General features: G+C 39.4%; 1 long non-coding RNA gene across 1 annotated transcript; it reads left to right on the plus strand.

Annotated features, from left to right (window-relative positions):
- Nucleotides 1–8,835: 8,835 nt before the first annotated feature.
- Nucleotides 8,836–11,118, plus strand: LOC120558370. The gene is made up of 3 exons (XR_005639097.1): nt 8,836–8,870; nt 9,257–9,393; nt 10,600–11,118. It is a non-coding gene; the product is annotated as an uncharacterized LOC120558370 (long non-coding RNA).
- Nucleotides 11,119–13,061: the final 1,943 nt, after the last annotated feature.

Consider the following 13,061-nt stretch of genomic DNA (forward strand, 5'->3'; position numbering starts at 1 on the left):
TCTGAGGCCCAGTGTGTTAGTGCCAGATGACCTGAAGCCACCCATGACCAGTGGTCCACGGCTAAAACGATAAGGCAGGAGACTCCTCGACTTGCCGTTCCTCCTTTACTTTCCTCTCATCACCTTTGATTTTGTTGTTTTTCTCTTCCTTTCCTGTCCTTTGCTTGCTTAGGTCTATTGGATATTTCAAGCCAAAAGTGGTGCACTGTGACTCACAAGGACTTTCACAGGCCTCTATGCCTGATCTAAAAACATCGATCCTCAATAAAAAAAAACTCTTAAACATTGATCTACTTTTGGAAAGATGACTTAACAGCTTGGTATTTCCCTGGTAATAGCCATGTGAGTCAATGGGAAATCTATTTATTTAGTCACCAAATTGAAATCATGCAACTTAACAGAACGGTTTGCAAAGGATTTTGGTAGAAATGGCCCATGTCTCCATTGACTTTGACTGCAGCTATGCAGCCCTGTGTTGGCTTCCAGAAACCCCAGAGAGTTTTGATTAACCACATCTGGTCCCGCTCTTTATTGGGATTCATCACTGCAAACTCTTTGATAATTAGAAAGACTGTCCTTCATGTCAAATCGAAAACATGACTGATGGCCATTTGTAATCTTATGAGTGCATGTGTGTGTGTTGGTAGTATGCAATAGAAATATCTGATTAATGATGCTCATCTTGGCCTCCCTTGGCTGTCCAAATGTAAACAGAGGTCTCAACTGTTTGCTTGCAGTGTAATTAGTCAGCGGTGACAGGTCTTTTCTCTCTCTCTTTCTCTCTCTCTCTGTCTCCCTGCTCGTCTTGTCAACAGGACAGATACGCACCATGCTGTCAACAAGCCTGATAGCCAGCACTGGTAGAAAGGTTAAGATTTACATAAAATACAGCAATCTGCTTATACACACACATCAGACAGATTTCCCCATTATTATGTTTTTTCTTATTCTTTTCTTTCTGTGTCTCTACCTCTATTACTTCTCTCTTTTAATGCAGACTGTCGCTATAAATGACTCACATACAGAGGCAACAACGCATGCATGATTGAGTGTGCACACACACATACACACAAACACTCATAAACATTCCTCTTTGTTGAGCAGAACGACGGTCATCTGTCACAGTGAAGGTAACGTCGTTCTTGTACATGCTATCCCACATAAAACCGTATACAATATACTGTATATGCACCCTATTGTTTTAGTGTGCAAACACTGCCGTCATTAAGTTATCCTCGTCAACAGAAAGAAAGAAAGCGCTCCTTGAAGGACAGCGATGGATTGAACAATTCAGAAGTTCATTTTCTAAAGCCTGAGAATCTAAGGTGCTATATTTCCTGGAAAAGTAGAAGAACAATGTACAGAGAGGATGCATGTAATATGGACTACAAATTGTTAGTATCCACAGAATGTTTACTGTAATGGATAAAAGCAGTAAATGCATCAAAAATAACTAAATAAAAAAACATTTGTTAAAAATAGTGAGAGGGATTCATAAATGTGAATGCACCCTGGTTCTGGTAGAAGAGTGAAAGGTCCATGCGTGCACACATCTTGTTCATTTTCACATAAGGGCAAACTTGCCCTTGACATTTTGCGATATGCTGAGTATCCCCTTTAATAGGTGCACCTCATCATTTAGAGTAACGCCCTGCTCCAGACAGTGCGTCACATATGAATAAAGCATTAGTGTGAAGCATGCAGGAGGGGTGAGAGGTTCAATAACTGTTTCTCTGAATTAGAATGAGCAGCGTGCATGTAACTTTTAACATATGCTTCAATTTGTACTGCTAGGTCCTCTGTATCCTTTAATTAGGGGCTTCAGGCAATCCAGCCCGGTCTTCCAGATGCATCAGAAAAGGTACATTAAGTCAACATTCGTTATTTGCATTTCATTTGACTCCTTTATTGGTATTATGGCAAATCATTCTCTTAGACCTTGGGGATGTTGTGGGAATGACGTGGAATGCTAACATGTCAGTTATAAATAATAATAATAATAATAATAATAATAATAATACTACTACTACTACTACTACTACTAATAATAATATAATAATAATAATAATAATAATAATAATAAATAGTGTTCAAGGAAAAATACAGGTTGACCTGACACCTCTATGGTGTGATTGCTGGTGTTGGACACTTCAGTCCAATCTCTGAAATAATTCGGTCTCAGAGAGGATTTGGCAATAGCAGTAACAATAACACAAAGGCTGTATGGAAAATGTTATTTTGTCATGTGGTGACAAATTGTGTCACCAACAATCACTAATAATGTTTAGACTGCCAGTCATGTCCACTTTGGAAGCAGTGTTCAAAAACGTTATCAGGTGTCAGCAGTGGGGGAAGAACTTTTAACTGAACCAAGAGAGCCCCTTCACAATACCACAATGTAAAAAATACTCTTAGTAAAAGTCTTGCATTCAAAGTTTTACTTAAAGCTGCACTAATCAATGTTTTTTATTTTATTTTTATTTTAGAATTTGATCAAATGCCTTTGTGTAATGATCTTGTAGAGACAAATCAATCTCATTTTCTGTGGTGGAAAATAACTAACTAGTACTTTACTTAAGTACAATTTTGAGGGTACCTCAACATTTTACTTAAGTACTCCACTTCTCCTCCACTATATTTAAAAGGAAAATATTGTACTTTTTACTCCACTACAATTATTTGACAGATATAATTACTATATGTGGCTCTGCACACCCACACCGGTGTTTTTTTTATTACCCTGATTGATTAGCCCTCTAGTCAGGTGTAAATTGGGTGGAGCAGGGAATTTCACCAACTGTGAATACACCTGTGTGAGTGGACAACTGGTGTGCCGTGCGTCTAAGATTATATGATACCTCAATAAAATATGATGCATCACTATTAAATTAAAGAATAAATTACCAGACGGTATAATAAGTAGGTTAGTTAGCATTAGCGCCATCTCGAACATCTACATTAAAATGCTGCTTACAAATAAATGCATCAGTAGTAACATATTCATATTATATAATAATATAACACTTCCACTCTGCATAATGAGTACTTTTACTTTTGATACTTTAATTAACCATTTAAATATTATTCTGATAATACTTACAATTACTACTAGGCCTAATATTCTTCTTGCATCACAGAAGGAAAAAAATTCTGACTTATTCTGACAAAGTATCATCATCATATCATTATTAATGACTTACTCCTTTATATTTTTAAGGCAAATATTGTATGTTTACTTCGCAGATTAAGATTTTATATTTAAAGTCTATGATGATCTTATATAATACAATGCATTAATGCAGTCATGCATCTGTAATAACGTTATGCCATTAAGTGGCATAACCTGGTAGTACTCAACTTGAGTAGAAGTACATAAAAACTTAAAATATAGTATGTGAGTAAATGTACTAAGTTACATTCCACCACTGCATACATTTTCCTGTACACCTTGCAACTTAAACTAATCACAGGCGAGGTCTGACTTTCATGCCATCTTTGAGGCCTTTATCCTGAAACCCTCACAGCCCCTTCCCCTGCCCACCGCCTCTTTAGAAAATACCCAGACATCCGGCTGGCACTGAGAAAAAAAAAAAAAAAAAAAAAAAAAAAAAAAAAAAAAAAAAAAGAGAGAAAAGAAAGAGAGAGAAAGAAAGAGAGAGAGAGAGAGAGAGAGAGAGAGAGAGAGAGAGAGAGAGAGAGAGAGAGAGAGAGAGAGAGCTGGCATTAGTCAACATTCTCACTGAGATTTCTCCCCACTGATGTGCCACCCACTGCTCTGAATGCCAAACAGTTCCTTTATTATCTCTGCATTTACATGATTTTTGGGAGCAGCTTAAGTTTTATTCCTCTACTCTCGCTCTCATCCACCTCCCTTTTCTCCTCCCTTTCCTTCCCCCCTCTTTCTGCCATCCTCCTTCTGTTTTATCAAAGTGCTGTATCATTACGCTTGGGATAATCCTGATCCCCTCGCCCCTCCCTCCTCCTTCAATTCTTGAGCTTCACCCTTCAAATTCTTCTGTTTTACAGGGTGTTTAGAGTGGGGGGGGGAGGAGGTGGAGGCGGGGGGAGGTTGGGATGTCTTTTTTTTGTGCTACTGCAAAATGATGATGAAACCATATGGAGACTAGCTGTGGTGGGGTTTTGCAGGGAGGGAAATAGGGAGATGGGGGAACAGGAGGGGAAGCTACACAGCGGCGTAAATGACTTCTTAGCAGTGCAGCGAGATGTGAAGGACAGACTGACGTGAGACGGTGTGGTGAGCAAACTAATGAGCTACACATTTCACGCCGAGAAAGAAAAAGAAAAAAGAGAGAGGGAGGGGGGGGACGAAGAGAGGGAGCAGTGATGGAGCAGGAGGCAGAAGAAGAAGGGAGAGGAGAACAGGAGGAATGATGGAGGGAAATGAGAGATGGTGAAGCCTTACATTTGTAAAGTTGGGGAAAGGAAGAGGAAGACAGGAGTGAGAGAGACAGACAAGTAGGAAAAGAGGGGGCAGAAAGAGTGACATGAAAAATGACCTTTCCTTGCCAGCTTTTCTCATTCATCCTTGCCACGACAATGAACAATAAAGTTAGCTTCGATGAGATACTGCATGAGTACACAATCTCACAGGCTGCTCATACCTCTCATCTTTTTTTAATAGGAACTTTCAAAGATTTCTATTCATTTGACTGCAAAGGAAATATGTATTTGATGCATATAGGTTCAGATGGGATGTACAGTATTAGTGTGGAGGTGATATATGGCTCCCAGACAGAAGAATGAAACATCAGAAATCTGCCAGTCAGTGTAGTCCACATCTGATACCATAAAGTTGGTTTGATTATTTTGATTATTTGATTATTCATATTCGTGGAATTAATCAATACACCACTTGTTGCCTATGGAAAGCCCTGAGCCTACTGCCACAGAGGTGTTTCCTCGCTGACAAGATAATGCTGTCACTGAACATACATTTTTTTGTATGAGGATGTCCAACACAGAATTCACATTGGTTAGACTGCAGTTTCTATAATGAACAAGCTACTTTTCAACTATATTGTTTTTTAAAATCAGATTATTCATGAGAAAACAGCAATTACAAGATGAATGTGCTGTACCAGCATTCTAATCATTAATACCATCACATATTTTTTAATAAACACCAATCCGCACACTCCATCACCTGCAACTTCACAGTTTTTAGAGCGGCAGAAGTAGCAGCATGCTGCAGTACATTTTGTTATTTTTAGGCCTCACACCCAGGACGGAACTTCCAGCTCTCATCCCTCCTCCTTGGCTTCCTGCAGCGTGAGCCTTTCTGTACCTGGTGTGATGGCTGTTGGAGGACGCCTGTGGTTCTCGGTTACTGAATGCAGGCTGCCATCCAGCTCGTCTTGAGTCACTTCCAGTGTTTGTTCTGGTCCAACCCGCCCACCACTCCACAGTCGCTCAATGCATCAAAATTTAAAGCACAAGATAAAACATGGTTAAAATACGGGGCTTTGCCTGAGAGAGTTAAGCCTTTGCTTGGTGTGAGCTAACAGTAGCCCATATCTTTGTCCTGAAAAATATGGGGCTATTGTATTTCTTAGACCCAAACATGTCTGTATCCCATGTAACCATCTAACAACAAGTTAGAGGGGTGCACCACTACAATTTAGAATGAATATCTTAACAGGTATCAATGGATTTACCACACAGACATTCATGATCCATGAATCAAGGTTATCCCATGACTTTTCCTATCTTCCACCATGAGGTGACATTTGTGGTTTTAATTGTCTCAACAACTATTGGATGGATCGCTGTGAAATTGGGACACACATGGGTGTCCTCTACAGAAGGAATTGTAATAACTTTAATGCCACATCTGTAGCATTGTTGTGTGATAAAACCACACATTTTAGAGTTTATTGTGACCAGGCCAAGGCACACCTGTGTGATAATCATGTAATCATCTAATCAGCATCTTGATTTGCTGCACCTGTCCATGGATGGATCTTGGCAAAGAAGTGCTCACCAACACGGATTTGAACAAATTTGTGACCAACATTTGAGAGAAATAAGCCTTTTGTGGGCATAGAAAAAGTCTTAAATCTTTGAAAAATGGGAGCGAAAACAAAAGTGTTGCATGTATACCTTTGTTCAGTGGCAATGGTAAACATGATCTGCTAAACGTCACCATGTTAGCATTGTCAATGTGAGCATATTAGTATGCTGATGTTTTCATTTTGCTCAAAGCACAGCTGTCGCAGGGTTATGGTTAGGATTAGGAGCTATGGATGTGGATTCTAAGTCTTGTTGTAGTTTTGGCCATCATTGCTATCTGTTAAACTCCCCATTGTACTCACCAAGTTATTTGAACTGAACTGTAAAACTATTTAAACAGAAGTTGTTATAAATTCAAATCTTCCTTTAAAGTTAAACATTGCATTCAAATGTAAAACCAGAAGCATTAATAATACATTGGGAAAGGTGACAGAACACCCAGGGGAGTCCTGGAGGTTGTCCAGTACATTTTTTGGATTCAGCAGTTGGGGACTTGTTAAAATTTTCTGTGGTTTGAATAAAATCTGACTCACATTTATCATCAGTGGAGCAGCTCTTGATTTTTAATTGTGATGACATCACAGGTTGATGCCCAGGTTCTCTGATTTGTGGAGCTTGTTCATGTTTCCGATTAAAATGCCTCATATAATAATGAGTTTGACTTCTTAAATCCATACCTTTCTTTTTTAATTGTCAATGTAATAAAGAAATGTAATTTAGACATATTTGATTTTCCAGGTTTCTGCAGAAGCTGTGTTACCATAGGTGTTTATGCAGTGTAATTGGTTCATCCTAACCAGAGGTTAAAAAGGGCTAACGTGTGAATAATCAGCCTTTCCTCTCTATTTATCTCTCTCTCCCCCCTCTGCGCCATGCTGATATATTATGCTATTTAAGTCTCCCTCTTTTCCTCTTTTAGTTGAGATAAGAGTTCATTTCCCCTGCCTCTTCTGCTTCTCTCATTATTGCAAAAGTCCTTTTCATGCCAAGGAACCTGGCAATGAAGCAAATTGCTTGTCCTACTAATACTTTATTAGAGGCTACTGGTGGCACGTACTCCTTCAAACTCAGTCGGACTCACTCATTCTCTCAATCAATCACACGCACTGCCCTCAGCTCGCCCTATCTCGTGACCACTTGTGCTAAAAACAGACCATATGTACACACACACACACACACACACACACACACACACACACACACACACACACACACACACACACACACACACACACACACACACACACACACACACACACACACACACACACACACACACACACACACACACTTAAATGCTTTTATTTGAATCTGAAAGGCATCGCTAGAAAACATACAAGATCCAAATACTCTGGGAAGAGTCATTGACAAGGTGACAGGTCTACATGGCTCACATACTTTTACAGGTCTTTCCATTTATAATACTCAACACATTAAGGATAAACAAAGCATCTCCGTCTCCATATGTAAATGATTTGATCCACTGCATGGTGATTGGTATAAAGCAACACCATAAAACACTGCATTGCATATTAACTGTTACTATCTGTATCACCTCATCACTCAGGCTAGTTCAGGTATCTCCTTCCCCGAGCAGCTCCCTGAGGTTTCGGAGGCACAGTCGCTGCTGAATTCTGGCAGCTGCATTCAGGGGGCCGTGACCTTCGCGTCTTGTTAAGTTCGAGAGAGATGGGTCACTTTGCGAGCTGTGTTTACAAGCCACACACTGCAGAAATCCACTCAGTAAGCATTTAAAACAAGTAATACATGCCAGTTTATAAGATTATTCAGACTGTGTTAAATGCAGAGACAAGGGTGTGAAGGAGACCACAATTAAACAGAATATGTTGGTAGTATTGACAAAATGTGACTTTCAAGGACATTTTTGAATAGGTGGATGCACATTCAGTTTATCTGACCACAGGTTAGACATTAACTCAATTCCAGACACAATAATATAAGACAGATTTGTTTTAGCATTTGCTGAAAAATGTAAAGACATCAATGTTAGGAATAAAACACCTTACCTGAACAAAGTGTTAGTACAGAGTAATCTATGGGATTACGCTTTGAAATTCAGGAGAAGGAATAGGCATTTGGCGAGAAAGCTCAGTGAAGTGGCTGTGAACTGCTCTTTATTCATTTTTTCAGGTAACTTTCCAACACTGATAGACAAACAGTACGCACAGACTTGAATCTTAAATCACACACGAAAAACTAAACTTTATTTTTAATTCGTCAGATAGACTGAGTACAATGTAGAATTTAATTACTGCATTTAACCCATCCTAAGTAGTAGGAGCAGTGGATCGCTATACATACAACATCCGAGGAGCATGTGGCTGGAGAGGCCAGAGGAGGTTGGCCATTCTACCTCCGAGCCACAAGCCCACACACACCTTATATAACCGTATGTAGACACAAACACAAAGCAATAGGAAGCTTGTCTGAGTCTGGAGGAATATAAACCTGCCATGGGGGGGTGGGGGGGGGGGCCGGGCGGGGGGGGAAAAGAAGGGGGGGGCGGGCGCCCTTGGGGCCAAGACGCCGGCCGCGGGGGGGGGCTGCTGCTGTGGCCTCCAACACGCAGCATTGATTTGCTGGAGAACATTGTCTGTCTCTTACTTACCCTTTCTTCATCCGTCTGTCCTCTATTCCTCTTGCTTCATTTCCTTTCTCTGTCTTTCATCCAGTGCCCCTCCTCCTTTTCTCCTTTCACTCTGCTAATCACTCCTTCTTTTTCATCTCCCTTGCTATCGTTCTTTCTTTCTTCCTTATCAACATATTTTACTACGAGGGATCTGAGCCAAGCCTTTAAGACAGATGGATGATGATGAATGGTGAGACAAACCAGATCTCTCTCTGTCTTTCTTTTTCTCTCTTTCTTCCTTTCTTACACATACTGTTGACATTGTTTTCTTTGATACACTTTTGAAGATAATGAGAATACACCTTTGGGAGGTAGATGATGTGCTTTCAAATGATTTTGGCCAAAAGCTGATTTCTTGGCCATCGAACATCAATAGAACAAAGCCAGTTGGATGCAAACCATTTTGAGACTGAAAAGAAAGAGAAAAAAACATTCTACTCAGAAGTCGGTTATGAACCCTCTTGTGGAGAATCAATGAGAGACTGTTGCCAACTTGTTAGAGCTTCCACCCCTCAAGTCTTCTTAACTTCCCTATGATAATGATGTGATCCTGCTTGTATCTCAATTGGATTCAAGGGATGAGGAGGATAAAGATCTGTGAGCAGAGTGACATGTAGCTTTTGCTTTGAAGAAACACAGATGACGCCTTTTGGGAAATTCCCCCAGGACCCAAGATGGACTCCCTTTGGTCTCAATTATACCAGCCTTTGCTTGTAAGTACATCGTTCTCTCTCTACAGTCTCTATCTCTCTCTGCATGACTTCAGCACTTCTCTTGTAGCACCGCAGGACAGTTCTGTCCTTCACCTTTTGATCCATGCCAGATCAAACACCAGCTGCTCTTTGATGATAGCAGATATGGTGGTCGTGCTAAGGACCCCAGGGCATCAGATCCCCTTCGGTTTATCTCTGGAAAACCCTAACAACCTGTAGCAGCAGGCCTGCAGTTATACTGTTGACAACTCCCAGCAGGAGGCAACATAAGTAATGGCAGTCTTGTTGTGGTGATGCAAGATTTGAGTGTAGATTTTGCCAGCTGCTATGCTTCCAGGGGTGTTTGAGGAGCTGCTCTGCTGGGGAACACTGGGATGTAGGTGGTGGAGTCAAGCAGTTTATGATTCATAATAAGTGACAGAGGTTTGGGCTAACCCACGAAAGCTCCTACAGTGAAGATCAGGTTAATGCAGCACTTCCGAAACGTCCTGTCTTTAATTCTGGGAAACAATAGCTTAGTAGCTAGCACAACCAGCAGGTTAAGATACAGTAAGAGGTCTTGAGTTAATCGTCTCAACAACTATTGGATGGAAACTGTCAACCCCATAGGTAGTTTGTACAAGCAGCTTATTGCAACCAATATTTACATATATTGTTAGGCAGCAACCTTTAGTGGCTGCAGTAATTAGGACATGAGCAAAGGAGAAAGTCAGGTGACGTAGTATAAAGAGTAAAAACATCTGCATAGGGAGGTGGTTGGGTTGGATGGATGTTCTGTCCCATGTGAAACCAAACATTGCCATTGATTGTTAACATTGACTTATTTTAATTTACGTATGTAAGTTAACTTGTAAGTTAAGTTACGTAAGTAACTACATTAGGCTACATCATGTACGTAACTATTGTGGTCTCTTACACACTCTTTAACTAACTCTTTAACTATTCTCTGCTAAGAGAATCTTAGCAGGATGTATGTACACAGTGTACGTTATCCATAGCCGAACAATATTAAATCTTGTAACTAGAAGTGATATTTTTATGCCTATATCACCTTTAAACTAACAATTAATCCTCCAAATTATGATATATTAAAGCAATGGACAAATTGAGGAAAATATTAAAATGAGCAGTGAGGCTTTCTAACACAACATATTGGGAAATGTATGACTATTATCACCATCTATTCAGACCTTTTCATCATCGCAGGTGCTTACCTTCTGAAGTCCTGACTAATACAGCTCTGGACGGTGATATGAAATGATTACGACTGATATGGACACTTATGGTGCCCACATTTATACACAGAAGAGACACAGCTACCTGAAGGTCAAGTGGAAGAGGGGGAGGGGGCTGTCAATTTCAAAGGACCTTTTGTCAAGTCCTTATTGAAATTCATCAATGGGCCGCCCTAAGCCTTTTCAGAAATAAAATTGTCATGCTAATTCATTTTGATTGCCACATTGGAATGGCTAAACAAAATGAATGGTGGGGGCCAGATGCGTCCGCCGAAGCGTAACTCTGGATATTTCATAGTGAATTACCCTTGATCGACTTGCCCCATGGATCTTGGTGCAAATTCTGATCAAATGCCCACATGTGTGGAATTCCAATCACTGCTTTGCTAACTCATTGATTTGCATGCCAAAGAGGTACACACTAAAACCCCAATGAAAAGCAGCACTGCTGACTGGGACTTTGTTTTGTAAATCGAAGAACAGAGATTATTTAAATTTCATCCCAAGCATGCACTTGAAAAATGAAAAAGAAAAGAAAAGCAAAAAAAAATATTCAGCCATTTGTGAACCAAACGATGACTATTCACCGTTATCATTTGCAGTGACTTGCAAACACTTGCAGAGAGTACTATGTTTCATTAAGGTTTTATTAGGGCGGATGTTTGTGCTCAAACATAAAATGTCACTTATCAACACACCAAAGTTCCTTAGTTGCTATTCTTGTTGATCAAAATGAACTGAAAAAGTTGAATCAAAGTGTATTCAGAAAAGCATGTCTGTCTTTTAAAAAGCCTCAAGCTATGTGTTTCAATATATGACCAAGATGAGAATGATAAGTATATACAGTATGATGAATTTCCATGATAAATGTAAATAATGCCTTTATTCTGAAAACAAGTTAAAGTATGAGGCTGGAATTATTATTTATATTTTCTATTGTCAACAAATCCCATGAAATGACAAAAAAAACATGTTAGTCTGTCTCTCAATAGTTTCTAATCTCCCTATGCTGTCTGCGAAGACATGAATCTTAAAAAGTAAATAGTGGATTTGTTGAGGACTATTTTCAGCCGCAAGTTACACAATACATATGGTGCTCCAGTGAGTGTATGCTGATATGAATCAAAATAATGGTAAAGAAGGAACATATCATCTAGCACAACAGTGTGGATCATTGATGTGATGTGTTGTCGATTAATGGAGCTCTGTGGCACAGAGAAATAAACTATATCGCGCTTTGGCAACACAAATAACACTTGTTACTGTAATATGATTATTACATTGTTGGCTTTAGTCTTTTCATGGGACTTGTTGACAAAATGAAAAATATAGAATATGGCCAGCCTTATCCTCTAAGGTTGTTTTACTCCTCGCTTCTTCAATGAATAACAAAATTACACAATCAACGTGCTGCAGCTCCAGTGCTGTTTATTTCCTCATAATACTGTAATACCTTGTGTGTTTCATTTCATGAAGAGTAGCCTATTCTGTGTTTCTGCGGACATTTAATGAGGCTTTGCACTTGACTTTGAGCCTGTTACGTCTCTCTCTGTTGTTGCCCTAATAAAATGTACATTTGTCCTTTTCCTTACACAAGTACTCTGCGTCCTCTGTGACATCTGGATGTTCTCTTCGTGTTGTAACTGTAAGTCCAAAGGCAATAAGCGTTCAAATAAACAGTCCTCAGCAGTAGGCCTGTTAATCGTCTGCATGCAGGGCTGGGAATCAGTGAGACAGATGTGGCAGGAAGCAATCATGTGATGAATTGACCCCAGTGTTAAATAGTGCCACTAAACCTTTTAAAATTCGATAAACAAGTCAGTAGGGCTGCGCAGAGATCCATACCCTCATCACAATGAATTTCCTGCTGCGTAAATGGGTCAATGGCAAAGTGTGACTTTGTGTTTTCAGAACGGTCCAAGCGGCATTTAAAGACAATTCACCATTAGCTTCACTAACACCAATTCTTTTTCGAGTAAGAAATTAATAAATTAGCAATGTAGATTATTGAAAACTATATCCTAACCAGTGGCGTAAGGTATTTACGACAGGCCCTACTGCGTGAAGAGATGTATGAGATTTTGCGCATAAACTAACTACTGTGTATATCATATCGTCTCAACACATGATCAAATACAGACTTGGCGTTAGACAACATCAAAATACATATTACCCAGCAATCATCATTGCATATTTGTATATGACAAAAATACCATAGAAAATAAGAAATGATTCATTTAATTCAATAGTTTTTTTTTTGTTTATTTATAGTTTTCATAGTTTATGTGGAATAAGCATATGATTTTGTTATAGATTGCTGCTATTTTACAAAACCATGACGAGATGGTTTGTCTTTTCAGCAAATTATTAAACTATTTATTTAACATTATTTTTTTTAGCACAGGGCGTATTTTCAAGGTGGCAATCTGAATC

The sequence above is a fragment of the Perca fluviatilis genome, chromosome 5, assembly GCF_010015445.1.
Source record: "Perca fluviatilis chromosome 5, GENO_Pfluv_1.0, whole genome shotgun sequence".
Classification (NCBI taxonomy): Eukaryota; Metazoa; Chordata; class Actinopteri; order Perciformes; family Percidae; genus Perca; species Perca fluviatilis.